The following is a 23,606-nucleotide window of genomic DNA, read 5'->3' as shown; positions in this document are numbered from 1 at the left end:
ACAATACATATGACTATGGCAGAGCCACATGCATTGCACCATGGAAAAATACCATTATAAAGGCCTCAGATCTAGTCTTATCAACCTCAATATTGTATAGATCTGTTGTCAATAGCCAACTGGACTGCCTGATAAGCTTAATCAGGGAGGGACCCCTGTTTGGCTGGCATTGATTTCGTGAAGAATATGAACCCCAGAAACAATAAAAAGATTTCACCTAGAAATTTGAGTTGAAGTATATCAGAATTCCTGCAGCAGTACAGGTCGACATGGTTACCTTGAGGCTTACATCAAGAAATTGGTAATCAAAAATATTTGCCACACAGACCCACATTAATGAAATGTAGCTCTCATCTATTTGTTCCATCCCTTTCTGAAACTCGTGATACTTGCTGAGCTTCAGTTTGGCTGTCATGTTTTCGTTTATTTCTTCTCTTCTTGAAAGACTTGCCATCTTTTCCTCGACGTTTATCTGAATTATCTGGAAGGGTATTTTCACTTGCAATAGATGATGCATGTGATACAAGTGGTGGATCAGGCCATGGAGTGTGTTTTTCTGGAACCACGATCTCCAAAGGAGGGTCTATAACCCATCCACGAAGGAATTTACTATGTGCATGGGCCTCCATATGAAGCCACCACAACAATACATTACGACCACATCTACCAAGTGGCTCCACAAAGGAATCATCTTTCAACATAGACAAAGGCTCTCCACCACCTGACCATCTGCAGTCCAATCGTCCCAGTCTTGAACCCAAGTTGGTTTATCACTATCCTTCCAAACCAGTCTCGCATTAAGTGCAAAACCTACCCACTCAAGTCTCCTTGGCAATATAGTGGCCCCATCACCAATAAATCTGGCACTTTGATTAGCATATGGAATGGAATTAAAAGTATGTCAACCAACTAAATGGCCCGAGGATTCAAGCAGGTCCCTGCACAGGAACAGGAAGATTTCCTTCTCCCCCCCTCTCCTTCATGTCCAGTTTCATTTCCTCTGTTGCCTACATCTGTAATATCTCTGAGGGACCACAATATTCAAGGATGCCAATTGACAATGCACCCATCCATTTTGCAGACTGTATCTCATCAAAAAGCTCCAAATTATGAGTATTGTTGTCATCAGTGAACATGACAACACCATCTAGTTTTTTCTCCCTCACAACTCTGGTTTCATGACAAATAAAACATTAGCTTGAATAAATTATAGAATGCAAAAATCCATTGCTATCTCCCAATTGGAGATGAATGGACTAAAAATAGATACCCCACATGATCAATCTTAGAAGGTGCTAGAAATGCAAGTCTACAGTATCCAGGAACAATGATTTTTTTTTGGCTTATTGAAAAGACCCACTTCACCATGGGATGCACCATCAGATCAGCATATGATGAAAAATTTGGATTTGGTTAAAGGTGACATAACACATCAAAAGCACAAACAAAATTACATATAAAAGTGTGAGTATGAAAAAGAAACACTGCCAAAGCTCACCGAGAATAACATGGAATTTAATAGCTAACCTGCATTTGATGTTTGGATCTTATTTCCTGGTAAATCTCTCTATGACTACCTATACTATATTATATAAGTCACTATGGCATATCACCCTAGCAATCAATATGACAGAAAGGTCACTGGTTTGTCCTGAAACAAATAAAGGGCCAATTCCTTCCTATCACACAACTAGATAACCTGAGACCAAATCAAATATCTTGGCAAGCATTGTCAGCACTAGCACAAGTTCCACATTTTCCCCAGCCTCCCAGCTGTGGCTATAACAAGCCCAACCCTATTTACAGCTTGCTCTTTGACCTCCTAAACTGTTAAGCCAATTGTCTAGCATAAGGAAAAATCCATCCACTAACAAATATTCTCCAAAAAGTGCTTCTAGTTGTGCCTCTTCAATTACATTAAAGCCCATGGTTCAGTTTGCATAGTTATAATTAAATGACAACCCTACTTAAAGTTTCCACAACAACATTACATTTCTTATTATATGTTGAATAACAAAAGTGACAATTTGAAATAATGGGAACTAGTTGCCATGTCATGTTATAAATTTTCATGAGAACTTATATATTGTAGTGCTTGATGATATGGACAAAACAAATTATTTACACATGAAATAATGCTCCCAATATAAGGTTTTTGAATGATAGCATATATTTCTTTACTAGAAGTGTTATATTTTCTTTTGGTATCAATTTTGTTTAAATGTGCTACAAGCCTACATGTTCAAGTCTGACTCAATACTAGTCCAACTGCTACAAAAGAAGCATCATAGAACATCCAATGCTATATAAGTGGGGCATTACACATATGCAAGGGAGAATTCTTAGGCCCATTGAAATGTGTAATATGTTTGAGAAGCTCGACACCCCTAGACCAATTAATTATCCATCATCCCTTCAAACAATTAATTTCATATGAATTCATCAAGAAATAGTTTAACATTCAAATTTAAGTAGAAAGTAAGGAACAAAGTGCGGGCAAGAATCCCAAACATGGTGGCTTGGAATAAATGATCAGAAAGAATTTCTGCAAAATTTTGGAAAGGTAAATCATTATTACATATTAAAAAAAATAAATCATTATTGTATATCCAAGATAAGATCTTTATGAATATTGTTGGGTATATCAAGAAGGTTGACATAAAAATATTTAAAGAAGGTTACCAAAAGAAGGTTGAAAGGGTATTATATAAGATACGATAATTTAATAACATCCAACCAGTAATCATAAACAAGTCAAAACGACTACTAGGTATATGAGAAACGATACATAGCCAAAATGATAATGAAAATGCAATTCCTATAAAAGCATATGTAACATCTAAAGTATTAAAAACCACACACTTGGTAATAAAATTCCCAAAACACAATCAGATAATTAAAATTATTAATTAAAATAACCATTGATAGAGCTTCAAGAGGCAATTCTGACAGAGTTAGTATAGGAGAAACTGCCAACAAACTTGTGGGAATAATGACCCTTAGCAAAGTTTTGATTCTACTGAAATATTAGACCATTATGCAACTAATAATTATAGGAGATTTTGTGTTAATTATAGACAAAGTCGAGAAGTTGAGTTCAAAGAAGATGGGGATATACTCAGTATCTATTGGCACCTGGCTCCCCCTCGCAATGAAATCTCACTAGATTGTGTGGACTATAAATTAAATTAGATAATCGTATCTCTAAATTTAACTAGAAGAAGACAAAAGTGATAGATTTATATTTTTTGAAAATACCACTTACGGAAACAACACTCAAAAATCTACATCAAACTCTACACTTTTGCCCATGAACAACCAAACTTACAAATAGAATAATTTCCTTCATTTCTTCGAGATTTCACACCATTTTGAGGATCCATACCAACAAGGAGAAGGAAGATAAATATCTCCATTCCAATTCCGACCAACATTAAACACCCAAACCGACCCATTATCACCGACACCACTATAGTTCTCCCAAAATATTTTATGTTGCATCCTGCAAATTCCATAGCTACTGCAATATTCACCCAGGAAAATATTTAATGCATTACTGCATGGGGCATATTGTTTTCCTTTTTTGGGTAGCTAAATACCTTTTTCCAGTGTTAGTTCATCTAAATGTTGACATTTGGTGTAGTTTGTTAAGGCTGCAACTATGCCAAAAATGTTAATAAATATTTTCTAAATATCTAATTATCAAATAAAACTTCTTAACTCTGCTTTACTTTCTAGAACAGGCCATTCAAGTATGGCCTTGATCTTCTTTGATCCATGCTCAAGGTATCTACTGAAATTGAATTTCAAGGTACTAAAGGTTCGTCTTTTCTTTGGAAGACTAGCTCTTTTCAAAATTGATTATGATTTTTTTTTATTTTTTATATGCAAGTGTTCTAAATATTAATTCATGTTTATCCTAACAATTATTATGATGAAAAAAATAAACATATATATGCACCTAGTTTATTGTTCTTATAAATGAACTGAGGGTGTTTATTAACACAAACAACGTGACCAACTATTCATACAAACCATTCTTGGTTTTGAATCCCGTATTTCACTCATCTCCTTCTCGAATTCAGATTCGGAAATATCCACTCCTTGGATTTTGATCTCTTTCAAGTAAAAAGCAAGGGCATAAGCAAAACAAAAAAACAAGAGACCATGATTAGGGTTGAATTACATTTACTTTTAACATAATCTAATTATGTTTATTGAGAAGCTATAAGAGATTGAAAATGCATGAGTTCGAATCTCTGATATTCTCGTCATCTTGAGGACTAACATAAATAAGTAAACAAAATATAGGTTTGACAAATATGCATTTGTCTTTACTGTTATGGATATCATGGTTTATAATTTTGATGAGCATTGATTAGAGATTAATATGCATCAGTTTAAATGTCAAATATTTTCATTGCATAGAAGACTGATATAAGTATGTGTATTGAAACCTATGGATCATAAAAAGTATTAGCATGAATGGGATGAGCACTTAAAAGGTTTACAAAATGCACATATGCTTTCTGCTTGGACTTGGTTTCCTATTTTTGGTTGATGTAACAGTCCGAAGAGCACCTGGTAGGTGTGTGCAACTGTTTTATTTTGTTTACAACTTCAGTTTGGACAATGTGGTTATCAAGTAAGCATATTTTGGCTAGATGAGGCAACTCACACATGTTGTCATCCATGGAAAATTTTCAGCTAATTGTGGCATTCTGAGTTCTAATTCATGGTTATAAATATGCAAATAATGGCTATGACTATAAATGAGTGCTATAATTATATATTGGGCCTATTACTAGTTAAGATTCCTTTTGCTACTTATTTCTTTTCTTATAAAGAAATCGGCCTTGCTCTCAACTTGAAGGCAAGAGTGAGGTTGTTGGTACTAGGCTAGCCTACAGAGTCACTAACTGTACATCTCTTTCCAATAACATTAGCATCCAATTTCCCCAAGAACTCTAATCATCACGTATCTATATCAATTTTGTTGTTATATATATGCATGGATGAGAACTAACCCGCAGATTGGAAAGAACTATATGATAGTTGAGATCTACTCTTCCATTGAAGGAAGGTCAAGACATCTCATGGGAAGGTATAATGTACATTGTTCTATTACATTTGGTATTTACTTGATATGATAGTTGAGATCTACTCTTCCATTGAAGGAAGGTCGAGACATCTCATGGGAAGGTATAATGTACATTGTTCTATTACATTTGGTATCTACTTGATATGCACTCTTATGACACAAGTAAAATGCAAATGACAGGTGGCAAGACGACCTGACTGGATTATTCGATGACAAGTCCAACCAGCACTGTAGTGTGGTCCATATTAGGGCGTTGACCCTAGATGTGAGGAGGGGTGGAGCATGGAAAATTTTAGGGGCAAATTTTCACCCTTGGGCTAAATTAAGGGGTTTTATATTTTTATTGGGCGAATATTTTGTATCATAGTACATTGTTACAAATCGCCTCAAATTTATTTTATAAAAAAATTAGTTATGGAGGTTAGCCCACCTTATTTTAAGGGAGAGGGTAAAAAAAGTAAATTTAGCCCATGAAATTAGGAGTTACAATCTTCCATTCGCCCTCATTTTCAAGAAAATGTATTTATGATAGTTATAAATAAAAATATAAATACAGTGGAGGTATGCTAAATAAATAAAAGCTCTTTCTATACTTACTCTAAAGGTATGGTAAATAAATAAAACCTCTTTTTTATATTTAGTCCATAACCCTCTTTCTATTTTAGAAGGCTCAAAAACGAGGTTTCATTTAAGTGAATCCTATGGGCCGAATACCATATTTATAAAAGAGGTATGGTAAATTAATAAAAATATAAATAAACGAGAGGTATGGTAAATAAATAAAGCATTTTTTTATATTTACTCCATATGTCACCTTATATTTATGAACATGTAAGCGTGTAAATAAATAAAAATATAAATAAAGTGGAGGTATGGTAAATAAATAAAACCTCTTTTTATACTTCAAAGGTATGGTAAATAAATAAAAATATAAATAAACTATAGGTATGGTTAATAAATAAAATCTCTTTCTATATTTAGTCCATAACCCTCTTTCTATTTAAGAAGACTCAAAAAAGAGGTTTTATTTAATTGAATCCTATGGGCCAAATACCATATTTATAAAAGAGGTATGGTAAATTAATAAAAATATAAATAGATGGGAGGTATGGTAAATAAATAAAATATTTTTTATATTTACTCCATAAGCCACCTTATATTTACGAACACTCAAAAAATGTGTTATATTTAGGTGAAGCCTGGGCCAAATACCATGGGCCAAATTATTATTAATACCATGCAAAAAAATATTATTAACCCTAATATTAGTATTAATAAAAATAAAGGTGGCACATGGTATTGACCCATGGTATTCACATGGGATGCAGCCTATTTAAAGGGGAGAATTAAACCAGTATAGATCCATCTTTACTCTCGATCAAATATTGTGATATGCAAACTAACATAGAGTGAAAAAATATTTGATCCCTCTCGGGGCTTGGTAGATCAAGAGTAAAAATGGATCTTGTAATTTAATGTCACTTAAACATTTTAACTTGGTTAAAATAAAAAAATAAATTATTAATTTTATTAATTTTTATAAATTACTAATAGTAGTTTTTAAACTCCAGGTTTATGATAACCCATGGTATTGACCCATGGTAATACCATGGTATTCATGTGAGCATAGACTATTTAAAGGGGAAATTCTATCAGCTTGGATCCATCTTAATTTCAGGTCTACCAATTGCTGGGAGGGATAAATAGATTTCATCCCTCTACGAGTGGTAGATGTGGAGTTAAGATGGATATAGGTTGGTTTTTAAGATAATAAAGATATTAAATAGACTTAGAAAATTATATTGTAAAAAAAATCTTAAGGTGAATGGTTAAAGCTACATTTAGTCACTTCACAAAATTTAGTAAAAAAATATCGATATCTCCATTAATATTGGTTTTTCTGATTTAACAAAAAAAATTCAAAACAATGAAATCCTAACTCTTCCGCATCACCCTCGTAGAAGAGAGATAGTCACTACCCATATTTCCCACCATTTTTCAAACATTCTCAATATGATATCTTCATGAAAAAGTTAAGGTACTAATCTTTGATTAGTTGTTTGAAAAATACGTTGGTTTGTACAACCTTCCATCTTCTCTACTATTCTTAGTTTGTCGTAATGATCTGTAGGGGTTGGGTCACTGCACCATATTGTCCTAAAAGGCGGAGATTGTGCACCAAAAAGGAAATTAATCCACATGTTACAACGCTGTTAAAAATGGTATGAAGGTAGTGAATTATGCTAATAAGAAATTTAGATTGGGAGAGACGTAATTAAATTTTATTATTTAATTGAAGATTTCCAATTAAAATAATAATAAATCTACATTTATATATTTATATATTGATTGGAAGGCTTCTGACAATGATCACTTCTTTCCATTAGATCCCCTTCAGGCCTTTGGGATACCTACTACTTCATTATATTATATAGTTGTGGCTTGCTACTTGTTGGCGTATTGGGGTAAACAAACTTGATGTGTTTTTTTTTTATCTCATAGTTGGAGTCTATGGAATAAGAAACAAATTTGATAGCTTGGAAAAAGTGGTAGCTTGACAAAAGTGGTAGAGAAAATATTAATCTCTCCTACCATGACAAACATGGCCACTAAAACTTGCAACATTGTTTGTAGGAAGTGAAAATTATGTTTCTTTTTTCCAAACATGTATGTTAGTATATTACAGTTTAATGAATATGTTTTATTATTATCATATATGGTTTCATACTTTAACAAAACATTCGCCAAGACTTCACAATGTTTTATTATTCAGTGAAAGATTTTCCAAGATCTTACAAGATTTTATAATTCAGTGAAAGATTCGCCATGACTTTACAAGATAATATAATCTGGTGAGAGATTCACCAAAAATATATATATATATAAATATAATATATATATATACATATATACATATATACATATATTATATATATATATATATATATAATATATATATAAAATATATATATATATATATATATATATATACATATTATAATAGTGATAAAATTGCCTCCCATTTTTCTTATGTATCATGGGGATTAGCCCATTTATTATACATATAAATTTATGGTGGTTCTTAAAATTTTCCCTGGGGTGGAGGAATTTCCCATCGTGTAACCTCCAAACCTGGAATTGTGGGAGGGCAGTGGTGGACACACTCCCCTAGATGTGTGATGACGATTGCCAGTTGCCTGCTAGGGAAGTTAGGTCGATATAGTTGACGCTTCCACCATGTTGGTTTTATCAATGGTTAGATTGGTATAGTCAATGCCACCGTATATAGCAGCAAAGGATGGATAGGGTGGGAACGGAAGTAGGTTAGGATGGATAGGAGGATATAGATCAGTTGGAGACTCTTGATGGGAAGAAATGACATTATCTGACTTATCAAATTTTACTACTATAACTCTCTCTATTTTGTTATGCCTTTGAACTCCTTGTATCTTTCACTCTAAATTTGGGACGAAGTTTTCTAAAGGAGGGGTGTATGTAATGCCCCACTTAATCTTATCATGAAAATTTTATTAATGTTTATATTACCTGAAAATATTGAGAAATATTGGTGAATACCTTCATTTGGGAAACTGTAAATTTTATTTACTGATGTAAAATTTATTATTTCTATTATTCAAATTCCCAACTTGTCTTCTCAAAATTAATCTTGGATATAATATGGTCTCCTTCCATTATTACCAATTTTATACTCATATCACATTCCCAAATGTACTCTCACATTTACTTGGGAGAAGACATGGTCCTCTCCAAATAATTACCAGTTTATATATTCATCTCACATTCCCAAATGTACTCTCACATTTACATGGGAGAAGACATGGCCCTCTCCAATTAATTACCCAATTTTATATTCATATCACATCCCCAAATGTACTCTCACATTTACTTGGGAGAAGACATGGTCCTCTCCAATTAATTACCTAATTTTATATTCATATCACATTCCCAAATGTAATCTCACATTTACTTGGGAGAAGACATGATCATCTCCAAATAATTACCAATTTATATGTTCATCTCACATTCCCAAATGTACTCTCACATTTACTTGGGAGAAGACATGGTTCTCTCCAATTAATTACCCAATTTTATATTCATATCACATTCCCAAATGTACTCTCACATTTACTTGGGAGAAGGGAAGTCAACTGTAAGGATGAGGGAGAAGTTAGGACATTAATGAGAGGTGGTTGAGGTGGAGAAGGGAGGAGGAAAATAAAATGGGAAGGAGGAAGGGAGAAAGGGGGATGTTGGGTCTAGCTTTTGCTTTTGGTTGGCTATGATTTTGAGGAATTATTAGAGAGAGAGGAAGGGAGTATTGTTTATCTTGGTCTTGGACACACACACTACATCTAGTTGGACTTGGGCTCGGAGGGCTAGGGAACCTGTGGAGGTTTCTTGGGCTAAGAATTACTTCCTAGCTGGCTGGGAGGTAAATCCAATCGGTAGTCAAGAGGAGCATTCCAGCAGGAGCAGTAGCTCAAGGGCATCTCCACCAGGCCATCGGTACAGGTATTTCTCTATGCATAGATTACTCATGTAAGTGATTGAAATGAAATGTTCACTATTAAAATTGCAGGGATTAGTATTTAAATGGTAAATTATCATCATTTAAATGTCTTGTAAGAAAATAAATTATTGCCTCTTATTGCATTTAAATTTAGAGAATATAGATCTGTTAGAAGACCCTAGGATGGGACCTTACACCCCCAATTTGAATTGATATCCTTTGAAACGTGTTATTATAGAAGATACCCCCTTTATCACTATGTTGTAAAGCATCTAGAATGATGGAAAGAAGTTCATATCCCTTTAGTCAATGTAACAAAGTGATGCATCAATCCATTCCAAGCTAACTAGAGTGATGGAGCTTCAAAAAAATTATTCCCAAGGTTAGAAGAAGGATATTTTAGCATGCTGACATAAGTTAGGGTAGGGTTTGTCCTCTAATATATGGTTTCAAATAGGTTTATAATAGATTCCCTCTAATGTTTGAGGTTAGAAGAGAAACCAATGGCCAAAATGCCTTATGATTTGGTGAATCTCACGAAGTGGAGCAAGGAAGGAGTCAAGGACTAAGGAACTAGTGAGGACCTACAAGACATCCAATATTCAATATATAGATTATCCTTGAGGTAGGCATACACATGCTTGGTACAAGAGATAAATAAGCATGGTCACCAAAAAAAAATATTGTGCATCCATGACATGAATTGGTAATATAGGGCCATGAAGGAATACATTGTGGATCCATTTCATAAATAAAGATATCATAGCCACAAACAAATATATTATGGACCCATGTCATAGTATACATCAATAAGACATCAAACCCAAACAAGAGTGACCTTGATTGGATGTCAGTGTACATAAATGATTCTATCCATCACATCTTGGAAGGAGTAGCATGTATGAGTGAGATGCCCCCAAACTCAAGGTCTTCATCCCAACCCCAATGGTACTAATCTATAGCATGCAAATATATGGGTTGATGTTGAGCATGGTCGAAATTATTTGATAACCATTCATTAAGGTATATCATTAACATATGTGAGGGGACCCACCAATGATGAATATGGACCCAAGGTACCTAGTACTATGGTGTTTTTTAAGGATTCAAATATTATACCTATGTATAGTATTCTATGCAACTATTCTAGTTTAAAAAATCATACATGTATAATGTAGGAAAATATTCAATAAAAAACCAGTAATTTAGTGTTCAAACTAGTAAATTTTGCGAAAATGATCAATTTAATAATATCTATATAAAAAATAGGTGAATTTATCACCAAATGGGTGAATTTTTTATTTTTTCTTTCAAAAAATGGCCAAAAATTAGCTAATTGGTGAAATTTCTCCCTTGCACAATCCATATAGCATGAATAGATGAGATGATGTCAAAAAATTGTGGATTAAATTGATCAAACATCAATGATGAAAATATACTCTCGATCATGAGGAGGAATACCATTGAGGAATGCAAGCTCCAAGGTACCACTATTTTATGAATACCTCTTACAGATAATGAGCTTGCATCAATAGGAACAAATACATCAAAGGAGGGATTTGATGTACCCCCCATCAATCTACTTGAAATGAACTAAGAGATGTTGTGAAGAGAGGAAGTCACCATGTACAACCGACATAGATATGACCAATGAAAAAGGTCAATAAGGTTGCATATGACCAATTGAGGTTTAAAATTCCATTGGACATGGTTAACACAACATAAGAGTGTCTTGCATTGACTCATTAGCACCATGTGATATCATGTGCTGAAAAATGCTTCATACTGACTGGAAGAGTAAACATCCAAAGGAGAATATGACTCATATGTATGGTATGTATCCTAGGAAAGTTATAACCAAACTATAAGACAATGATACAAATAGATGTCATGATAAAGGGTGATGCAACTGATGCTACCACTTCTTCATACTAAATACAATACATTCCCCATCTATTTTCTTTTTTAGTATGTCCTTCATAGAGTAGTGAGCATGAAAGAGAAGACAAGTAGGATCAATAATGTATTTTCTATTTAGTTTTAATGATCCCAAAAAAGGGTACTCAATAGGTTATTGTTTTTGTGAGGTTTTAATGAGTCCAATGAAGAGTCAAAAGTGCACTCAATATCATTCTCATTTATTTAATGAATGGGAAAAATGGAGAAGATTAAGCTCAGCATATTTCATTTTTTAATGAGCATGAGAAGATCACAAAGGAACATTGTCCTAGATAAATAAGTGGCATAAACAGGTAGTACCTAGTTCTACGTTAGTGGAACCATCCTAAGAGGCATGAAGTAAATATGTTGGAAAGTTAAATTCACTCATTGTAACAATCTCTTTCAGGACCAATAAAGTCACCAAATGGAATCAAATCATGATGCGAATTCCAGGAGTTCAAACATGACTACAATTGTTGTAAGAGAAGCAAGGAAAAAAAAAAAAACTAAGTAGTTGGAACTAAGACATTAGCAATAATAAGCATTAGCAATCATGAAGTAACAAGAAAATTTTAGGGTCCTCCTTAAGATAGAAATATAAGTTAGAAGAAGAGTGATCTATATTGGATCATTATATTGTTTTTCATCCATCTCCATGTGTTTAGAGTGGAAAAAGTGAAGGAACTGAATCATGGGACCATTTTTAACGGCGGGTCCTAGTTTGGATAATTAGGGTTTGAAACCTTCTGAAAGTAGTTTGAGGCATCGAATAGCATTTTTTAATGGTAAAAATTTTCTTCTTAAGCATGCACCTGTTTTCACTATTCTACACATATATTATATATCATTTCAACAACATAATAACTAACTCAATCAGAGTTCGTATGAAAAATTTATGCCACTCGGTAATTGACCTTCAAGTTTTGACCACCATAATTTGAGAGAATGCCTTGCCAACCCCGATTATTCATGGAAAAGGAGTTATCCATGTGATCATGATAAACAAGACTCTAGAAGAGTCCATGTTCTACCTTTAGTTAAGAGGTGAAGGATTCAAACTTAACAACTAGCAAGCTATCATGTTATGTTATAATTGGGCCACTAGGAGGAAAAGGGGTTCCATTCTATTCAAGTCCATTTTGTTCCATAAATTAGTAGAGTAGGTGATACTAGATAGGGAGAGAGAAAAGTAAGATAATATGTGCACTGTAGTATCCTAGAGGCCATAGACCTTAATTATTTGTACTTGCATTCATTTTCAATTAAGAGAAATAGAGTAGAGTGGGCTCACCTTCAAGTTGAGTTTTCTCCTGAAAGGGTTACTCGGGCTATATCTTGTGTTAATTTTTGGTTTGTTAGTTCTATTTCATTGTTCTCTATTTTCTACATAAAGTATAATTTGCATGCACATGCAATACATAATAATTTAGATATCCATAAATATAAGGAGAAATAAAGCCTCATAATTTTGATTTCATATTTTCGAATATATTTTAGTAGATTTTTTGTGACAAAATATCCAATGGAATATCCACAGTAGTTTGCGAATCAAAGAGAGAGTAAGAAGTATTAATTTCATGTCATGGAAATTTTATAGGATTATAATTCCCAAGCCTATGAAATGTCATATCATAGACACCAAAATGGTAAGTGTGTGTTATTCTAGGGCATCCATGAGGGGTAGAATCTACCACTCAAATTAGAATGTGCAAATAAAGAAAGACTAATGTCACAACCTATCAAGATCAAACGTAAGGAGCATTAATGACAACATACAAGATCAATAATGTTGAAGAACATCTAAAGAGAGACATTAATATATGTTGATATCAATAAATATGTACCTAATGTCCAAGGGATGTTGCTGATAAAAACACCACTCAATCACATAAAAACCATCTAGAAAGACTAAATCCATAGTTAAATCATATAGCGATAGCAATAAAACATGGATCACACAATAATAAGGCCATGTACTTTGATTTTTTGTATTTTATATTCTTTTGGATTCTTTAACATGACAAATTAACTATGTCTAGTTCTACTCTTACTTATGACCTCAACTTATGTGACTCAAAATCCATGTATCACATTCATGCATGCTTGTATTAATGTTCAATTACTACAAAAAATGTCAACATAGATAGGGGCTAATGTATTTAACCGCTTGATCTTACCATGGATGTGTCTATGACATGCCAAGTGGTTCTAACTGAAAAATGTGAATCTAGCTCTAGGAATGATAATCATCAAACCAAAAAAAACCACCCAAAAAAAACCACACACAAAAACAAAAAGTGCTCACATCACACATCAAACCAACCCTAAAATACATAATATACAAGGAATTGTTGGGAAAAATATTGAGTTGCAGGGGGGGGGGGGGGGGGGCGGTGGATGAGGGCGGTGAATCGATATTCAAAAATCATTCATATCCAAATACTTTTACGTGAATTTTAATGAAGGGAACCTACGTATGTACGCAATTGTTATGCATACAACTAGCATATATCCAGTAAACTTACTTTTCAATTAATTCATCATATGTTTAACTTGAGCCAGTGTATCAGTACCTCATTAAACATTAATTAAATAGTAGCCATGTGCAGTAAGAACAAAATAAACCATCACACACAAGCAATACATCAAAACACATGAACACCGATATTTTTAGGTGGAAACCCAATTTGGGAAAAAACCATCATTGCTATTATCTCTTTCTTATTTTTATTATAAAGAAAAACTTCTTACAATCTTGTACTAGTGCAGACTCATACCAACATGCAGACACCCACCTGCAGAAGGCTACAACCTTCTTTCGTTCTCAACACCCACTGGAAGGGAGCTCCAACCCCCTGATCTCATTTACCAACAACCACCATAAGGGAGATCCAACCCCTTGATCATATTTACCAGCTACCACTAGAAGGAATCTTCAACTCCCTCACTGAAGGTTCCAACCCTCAACACCTTCATGGACCAAGTTTCATAAATTTTCACACTAGATCCACCTAATACAACACATCACAACTTGTAGGCAACTTTTCATCAAATTTTCAGACTGGACACACTATCATCATTTAAGCCCAAAACTAAATATCAAATTTGAAATTGATCACTGTAACAAATCACTCAATCATTAACTGAAACAACCAATCTCTGACCCAATTGAATCAACCAATCATTGAATCAACTAAAACCCAAATCAATCAAATTATTCTCAACAACCAGAATAGTTAGATCATTGTAACCAGAATACTAATACTGAACCCAAACACTACATCAACTTACTAAATCAACTGAAAGCCTAGATCAATAAACTATCAGAATATATATAATCCTTTTATTATATCAAACCTACGTGTATACATGACTTCCTTGAAGAATACTCGCTTATAGATCTCAAAACATTGAACTCTGAAACCGAACCACTGTCACTTTGAAATAAACATTGAATCATACACAAATCCACTGCATAATTTTGAAATAATCACAGAAACATCAATGATTTTTCAATCACAAACATCTAGTAGCATTATCATTCTTCAACATATCAATCATCAATGAAGACATCACTATTAAGCCCAGATCATCAAGTAATACTTCATTGGCAGACAATAGAAACACAACAAGACTGATTAAACTGACCAACCATCTTTTCTAGAAAAAACCCTAGCTTATATGCACACTTTCCTCAAAAGATTTCCACGTGTATATACGCTTCTCAAGAATCAAACCTGCATATAGATCTGAATAGATACACAACTTACCAGTATTAAACTCGTGTGTGTACACACCTTTTAGGTTATCAAGCCCAAGTACAGATCTGCAATTATTGACACAAACTCTTCGCTGCATGATTGAACTCCAGACATACCCAGATCTTGGCATACAAAAAATAATCACACGTCAAAACATTATCATCATAGATCAACCCATAATCAATATTGTCATTTCATATCTATTGGATTTGATCCATCATAAAATTCCAAGGTGTAAGCGTAGTTTCAAAGCAAGAAAACCAATAATAGCCCCATTACATGCATACTTTCTTTAGATCTAACTATTCATGAAATATTCATCACTAAACACTAAACACTTTGATCTTCATTTCCTTATACAACTGAGCCCTTAAACAATACCATAAGTCAAAATCATACTAGTGCCAATGGTATTCTTGGATGGGATCAAATATCCATTGTTGGGCTCAATACCATGGTAAAGACCCCTGGCATTTGGAATACCATGGTGCGGAATATGTACGCACATTTTCTTTTTTATACCCATGTGTTTACACGGATTTTCTTTACAGAACCCATGTATACTATACTTTGCTTCACCAAGCCTGAGTATGTACATGACTTTTCTTCATAGAACTTGTGTATACTCGAATTCTCTTCACCAAACCTGTGTATACTTATTCAAAAGTCATCTTTATCATTCCTTTGTCTCTGAATTGATATTCCTTTTTTGTCACCTGTAGACATATCACATTGACATCTTCATCATGTAGGTTTCCATCAAGGCCAACACATTAGCAATAATGCCAACAATCTCCCCCTTTGGACTTGATGGCAACCACATTGGTGTTTGGTCACCACAACCTGTAAGTATCTATAAAACACATCAAGCTAAGCACCAAGATTTTTAAACACCATGTTACTCTCCCCCTTTGACATCAAGGGCAAAGGGCTGACCAATGATGAATGAAGGATTCTCTTCTTTTGTTGACATGAGCGTTGTAGATCTGATCTGTTGAGTATGAATATTGAACACTGACAATGATCCCCCTGAGCACATGCTGAATTTTCTGAAATATACAAGGAAGTACATGAATCTATGACATGACATTTCCAAGGAATCAAACTTACACCAATCACCCAATCACAGTGGGGTTACATATTTTTCTTCATTATTACATCAACCACCCAATCACAGTGGGGTTACAAATTACATCACATGCCCAAAAAGACTTGACCACAATAGTCCATACATGACTGAATTTTACAATGATTACATCATAGGTATTTACATGACCTTTACATCAAATCAAAGATTTGACATGTATAACCAATACCAAAGACCTCCATAGTGAGGTAACAAGACCAAGATAGTCTTCAACAATCATCATATACTATGTAGGATCTCCACCATAAGCATCTGTCAACATCAACCTGCACATCAATTTGAAAGATAAGACAATGTAGCTTTAATACCATCATCTGTGACAAATTATGTAGCATCAAAATCATAAGATTTTTCTCTAGAGATTGTCTATCAACTCATCCTCTTGAAGAGCCTCAATCCATTTTCATCAAAGCATAACATATATTTTCATGCATCAACCAAGCATATTCCATGTCTCCAAGTATCATTCAATAGATATAGCAGTAAAATATCAATAACCATATCTTCACAAAGTCATTTACATCATATCATGTACGTGTAGCTTGTGTAAGTACCATAGGCATCATCTATTAGAACAACATCACCATCAAATAATCATAGCAAGGTCTACATGTTCTTTCAACATATCATACATTTATCCTCACTAGAGAGTTTTCTATTATTCCACATCTAATAAGCATCAACATATTTAGAAACTCATGCATCATTATTCAATAACTTCAACAACATAAGCAACATCACCATTATGTACCAAGGAATTCTAAAGAAAATATAATTCCAAAAATGCATTATTAGAAGCATAGCAAATTCTCCCCCTGAACCTGTGCCAACTTTTTGTGGGTCTTTCTTACTATTTCTTCTTCGTAAATAAACATGCATGATTGTTTAGATTAGAACTCGCATATATATATGTGACTTGTCTTTATAGGATCTGCATACATAAAGTGAAATACTAAAACTTCACAACTTCAGCTCCCCTTGAACCTGTACTGTATGTACCTATTCACTTTTACTACACCATATGCACTATCAGTAGTATAAGTAACATGAATATCAAAACAATCATAGGAATCATCATCAAGAAAAAACATGTATTTCCCCCCTAATATTACTGATCCTATGGACATGATAGTAAACTTCTATTCTTATGAGGTCAAGTACCTCACATCACTTATGCAGTCATTGTTAGAAGTATTCTTTTAAGAATAATGGAATGCAATGGGCACCATCTTCTTATACTCTGAGTCTGAATCTTCCTCATATCTACGAGAATTCTATTCTCCAAGCACATATAATTTGTTTGGGTTTCTATATCCTATTGCTATGATTTTTCCAGTTTTTTCATCCATAACCTTGCACTTAATTGATGTAAACATGATTATATTTCCCGTATCTTCCATTTGACCTACAACTTAGAATATTCTGCTTTAGCCCTTCAACTAATCAAGCATCAGCAGCTCCTCTATGTTTATTAATTATGGCTTTATATTTCCCAGAACTTTTGTTGGAACATTAGTTCCAAGAATAACATTACCATATTGATTTTTCTTGAGAGACTCCATCTTACTCTTAACTCTAGTCATGTGATGAGAGCATCCACTATCTATGTACCATTCATGTTCTTCTTTAAATGAGAAAAGTGCAAGACCACACCTTATTTTTTATTCTTCTTTCTGCTTGTTATGATAAATGTTGGTGGATTCATCTTTTTTAGGTCTCCTGGCATCAATATTCTTATCTATTTTCTTACCACGTTGTCTATGATGATCCATAGACTTGTTCTTGCATTCTTTTACTACATTCCCACACTTGTTACAAGCATAACATATTATATGAGCAGAGGAATAATAACAATTCTATTTCATATTCCTTCTATTGCAATCAATGGCTTTGTGACCAAATATATTGCAAGCGAAACAATATCCTTTAAAGTACCTGGAAGCTGGTGATCTCTTTGTGAGGCAGTTATTAGCTTGAAATATTCTACTTATGATTTTGGCTACAACGTGTCCATAATTATGACATATATAACATTCAACATTATTGATCAAAGGAGAGAATTGATTAAAATTTCTATAATTAGGAGTAAATTATTTTCTTTGAAGGTTCACTTTCCTTGGTTGTTGATCAAGTTGTCTTCTTATCTCTTTGTTGAGCATTTCAGGTTTTGCATTGTTACTCTTTAAATTCCTTGCCTTAGCTTGTAAACTAGATTCTCCTTCAACATTTTCATGAAAACCAAGACCATATTTGATGGCGAGATCCTTTGACTACTAAGAATATTATCCAAAATCTTAGTACTATCTTGAAATCACATATGTTTATATTTTTCTTCTAATTTACCTTTTAGAATGTTTACCTAAACCTCCATTTTTTGATATTTCTTTTCCTTTTCTAGATATTGCTTCTTCATATCTTCTTCAACCCTTATTCCTTCCTCCACTTGCTTCTTTAATTTGAGAATCTCTTCTTTTATCCCATTTTATTATTCTTCAAATGCTTGAAGTAGTTATTCATTCTTCTTATCTGATTTTTCAAGTTCTTCTCTTAGAGAGACAATCTCAGCTTCAACACCTTCACGATATTGTTTAGATTCCATAGTAGCATTTACTGATTTAATATGATCTTTGTTATCATATGCCTACAACTTATGTTTAAAATTATCAATATTTTTCAAAGAAAGATCAAGTTTTGTTCTAAGATCAAAACTCTCTTCTAACTTGTCTTCTTCTGAATCAACAACTCCATTTGACATAATAAAGGTTAACACATTATTAAGGATAGGATTACCTGGTAGTTCCCTTGATGAAGAATCTTCCTTTAATATTTCTTCATGGATTTCTTGTAGCTTATCCCACACATTGCTTTGTAGTTGTACAATGCATAACCTTATTTAATGTTGAATCAGGTATGCTATAAAATATGTCACTCAAATCCTTACTATTTGTTTTCACTTACTCATCAAATGAATGAATCTTGGTATATCCACTGCATACTAGATACCAAAAATCAAGGTTCATTAGATTAGACTTCATCTTTTCTTTCCATTGTTGATAATTATATTTTATTATCATAGGAACATCTACTTTTTCTAGTGTTTCTGACTTGCCTTGATATTTTGCTTCTAGAGGCATCCTTTTTTAATATGTTTTCTCTATAGAGTGCTTACCTTCACTTTTACCCATGAGTGCAAGTTCAGTTGTTTCACTATCATCGTCACTATCATTTTTGCATAGACACAGAAATGGACTATAGTTAGAACAAAAACAAATACCTGATAATTCTTTGTTACCATCTTCTTCATTCCTAATTAATAGAAAGCGGGTTGCTCCCAAACTTGAATATTTGCTGAGATTTATAACTATTACTGCATTTGATATATCCCTGTCAAAATTTTCAATAAAAATATCCTTTTCTTCTAAGCTATCAGACTCATTACTACTTCTACCTTCAAAAGCCATAAGTAATTGACATTATTGATCAGACTCACCTTCTTCACCATTTGAAAGACCTGTTAGAGTCGGTCTGGTTATCCCTCCATCAGAGATCAAAACTCTTTTTTGCATTTCATGTTTAGGTGTCAAATCAGTTTCAATTAGTTGCATTTCGTTAGGAGCATGCCATAAATCTGACGGAAAGGTTTGTGTCACTCATTCCCCTCGTGCTTGGCACTGCTGGCTCAGGTCTATTCATAAAAATCAAGTCTTGAAAAGTCATTTGGAGTCCTGTTTCAGTCTCTAGGTCATAACAGTTTTTTTTTCGGTCATTAGGTCTAGGGTTAAGTCAATTGGGTCTTTGACAAAGTTTAATAAAGCCAGCAGGCTAGAGGGAGGTCCTTGATATGTTGTTATCTCAAAGATTTTTATCGTCAGACGGATAGATTATGACTTCTCTTCAAAACTCTGTTTTGAAGATAAGTCGACATTTCACTTTTGTAATAATTTTTCAAAAATTTCAGTTCTTGAATTGTCCAGGCGCAGCCCTGGTCTCCTTTGCTAGATCATATCACAGCTATCCCTGCAAAAAATTGTCAAAGAAAATCATTATTTCAACCGAATTTAAGGAGGAAACAAAAAGGTCAAAATTCTATTAATCCTGAAAAAGTGTCAATTGCAAAACATAACAAAGTGGGTTATGGAAGAGGCAAAAATCAAATTGGTGTCTATATAAAGGTTTTTCAATGAAGTTTCAAGTCATTGTGCATGCCAAAGGTGGAGAAAGTCATTCCAAGTCGATTTTGTGCGTTTTGGAGAAGATTGGTCCCCATTTCACCTGCGCGGCGCATATAACAGCCTGTGCGGCGCATATAACTTGCGCGGCGCACATAGGAGTTCCAGCCAGTGAAAAATTGAACCAGCGCGGCGCATATAACTTGCGCGGCGCACTGGGTAATGAGCGCGGCGCTTACAGTTTGGAGCCCGAAAATGGTTTGAAAACTCATCAAATCGCCCAATCTTCACATCAATTTTCCAGGTAGGCTCGCCTCCATTGCTTTTGCTTTGTTTTTGATGGTGAATGTGGTGGGTTCATGGATGATTGCCGTTGAGACAAGATTTTGAAAGCCTCCCTTTGCCAATATAAAAAAAGTGTTGTAGGTTTTGAAAACAGTTTTGTTACCAAGGTCGTTTCCTTTCCTCATTTCCTTTTGTTCCTCATTCCCAAATCCACTCATCAAACTTCCTCATTAATCCCCTCATTAATCCTACACTACAATCCCTAAAATCCTAATCCCTCACCTCTATAAAAAACTCCTTAAACCTATTCAATATCCCAAACCCTAAAACCCTATTCCCATATATACATTTCCCCTCTCTTCCCTAATTACATTTTATTTCAAACTTCCCTAATTCCCTGATATTTTTCCCTTCCTAACATTCCCTTGTACATTTGTTTTCCCCTTGGTCACAGCATTGTTTAGATCAAAAGAACAGTTCATATTCAGTTGCACACAACAGTTTCACATATCTTCACATATCAGCATTCATTCAAGGCAGTTTGTATATCAGCAGTGATGTCATCTGGTCACTCATCTGAATATGAGGCAGAAACCCAAAGTGATTCTCCCTTGGGTGAACAGGAACCCCGGAGGCCTCGTAAAAGTGGTAAACATGTCAGGGAAGAACCAATCAACCTTAGAGAATTGCATGCTTGTCCTCTTGCTATGCAGTGTTTTGAGCATCAGTCATGCTATGAGTTTTGTCAAAAGGTGGCTGAGGTTCAGTTTCATTATGAGTTGGCTCGTCTTTTTGTCTTGCATTTGCACGGAGATCAAGCTACCTTGGCTGGGGTCACCTTTACACTTACACCAGAAACTGTTTCATTAGCAACAGGTATACCAAATATTGGTGAACTATGGCACAAAAAACAACAGATCGATCAGCAGCATTATGAGCCATACATCAAACCCAATTTCTTGAGGCAGCTCAAAAGAGTGTTCCCGTTCAGGTACCTGAAAGATGAATATGCTCCACTCATGAGATTGATCATGAAATATTTCAGCTGTGAGGGACGATTCTCTCGTCTTTATGCTTATCACATCAGGTTACTCATGCATTTCACCAGGGTGCGGATGATGAACATTCCGTATTTCATCTGCTGGAATATAGAGAGGATGACTACCTTTATACAACATAAAACCCCTCAGCAACAACTCAACAGTGTCTATCATTTTGCTCTTATAAAGATTTTGGTGGTTCATCAGCTTGGTTTGCAGGGCATCACTTGGGATGACTTCATCTCACGTGATTTCTTCAGAGCTTCACGAAGAGTATCAGAGGTGAAACATGAGGGTGAACCTTCTCAGCAGTATGAGCGTCATGAGACCAGGCCTATTTTCATTACATATCAGAGAGGCTATCCGAAAGGCACCAGACCTTTGTTTGCAGCAACAAAGCGAGTGTTATCTCCACTGGCGTGGAAGGGGCCTCGCTTCCGACATCAGCACCACAGGCACAGGTACAGGACAAGGGTAAGAAGCCCATGCATGAGAAGGGGCCTTCAAGTGAGCCATCAAGTTTCGTTCTCATTCCTGATGATGAGATAGCTACGTATTTAGAGAAGTCTAGATATAGAAGGATTATCGAGGAGCAAGAAACAGACATTCAAGCCTTGGAAATCTAGTTGGAGATGGCCAAATGGAACATCAAGTATCTAGAACATAGAAATAAGCAGCTTGAAGACCAGCATGCGATCATGGAGCTACAGAACATCCGTGAGAATCGCGAAGCTGACCGACATAGGAGGATTCAGTTCACTTCTCTAGAGCGACAGGTCAATGAGGATCGAGAATCTAATCTCGAGAGGGTCAACATTTATTTGGAGAAGCAGCTGAACAAGGCCAATAGAGATAATGCATTGTTGAGACACATGGCTATCCACTACAGGGCATGAAACCAAGTTTGTAAGGCTCGGATAAGAAATCTAAAGGCGAAATTGAAGAAGGCAATCAGCAAGCAAAAGAAGCAAAGGGAGCTTGATCGTCTTCAGATTTTTGCCAAGGCCTCTTTAGCTCATCACCACACTTGATAAGGAAACTCTAGCCCAAATTTCAAGAGATTTGGGGCATTTTTGGTCATTTTTGGAATTTTTGTGTTAAAAAAACGGTTTTTTCCCTATATGCGCCGCGCACCTTGCGCGACGCATAGGATTGGGAGCTCCAAATTACAAATGGCTTGCAGTTTTGGATTTGTCATGAGAAATCATGAATTTTGGTACTTGGACAAGAAATTTGGGTGAGTTATGGGTCCCCAAAAGGTCAAAAAACATGCAAAAAATGACCTCACTGCCCCTATTTTGATACACAGGAAGCAGTCTTGGGAGAATGCACTTTTGGAGGGGCAAATGGACACCAAATTGGAAAATTCCACTTGGGTTGGATAGTAGACAGGCAGGGCTTTCCAACAAACCAACTTGAGCTCAATTTTGACTCTTGCAAGTGCCTCAAAATCAGCAGAAAAGTAGCGCGGCGCATATAGATTTTTTGCCCTATTTTTCATCTTTCAGCTCAGAAATTCGGCCAGTTTGACTAGTTTTGCTTGTGATGTAATTTTTGAATTCTCTTGATGTAATTAAATGAACATGATGTAATTTTGACACTTAGTTACTTGTTCTAGAGGATTCATTCAC

The 23,606-nt window shown here is 34.6% G+C and overlaps 1 pseudogene; it reads right to left on the bottom strand.

The window, feature by feature from the left end:
• Window positions 1-350: 350 nt before the first annotated feature.
• LOC149178814 (putative beta-1,4-xylosyltransferase IRX14) lies at window positions 351-19,942 on the bottom strand (annotated as a pseudogene).
• Window positions 19,943-23,606: the final 3,664 nt, after the last annotated feature.

Source organism: Pinus tabuliformis, chromosome 4_1 (genome assembly GCF_031772625.1).
Source record: "Pinus tabuliformis cultivar Carrire ecotype Pingquan chromosome 4_1, CPIR1, whole genome shotgun sequence".
NCBI classification, from domain to species: Eukaryota; Viridiplantae; Streptophyta; class Pinopsida; order Pinales; family Pinaceae; genus Pinus; species Pinus tabuliformis.
Note: the sequence above shows the minus strand (reverse complement) of the source record. Positions and strands in the feature narration are given on the sequence as shown.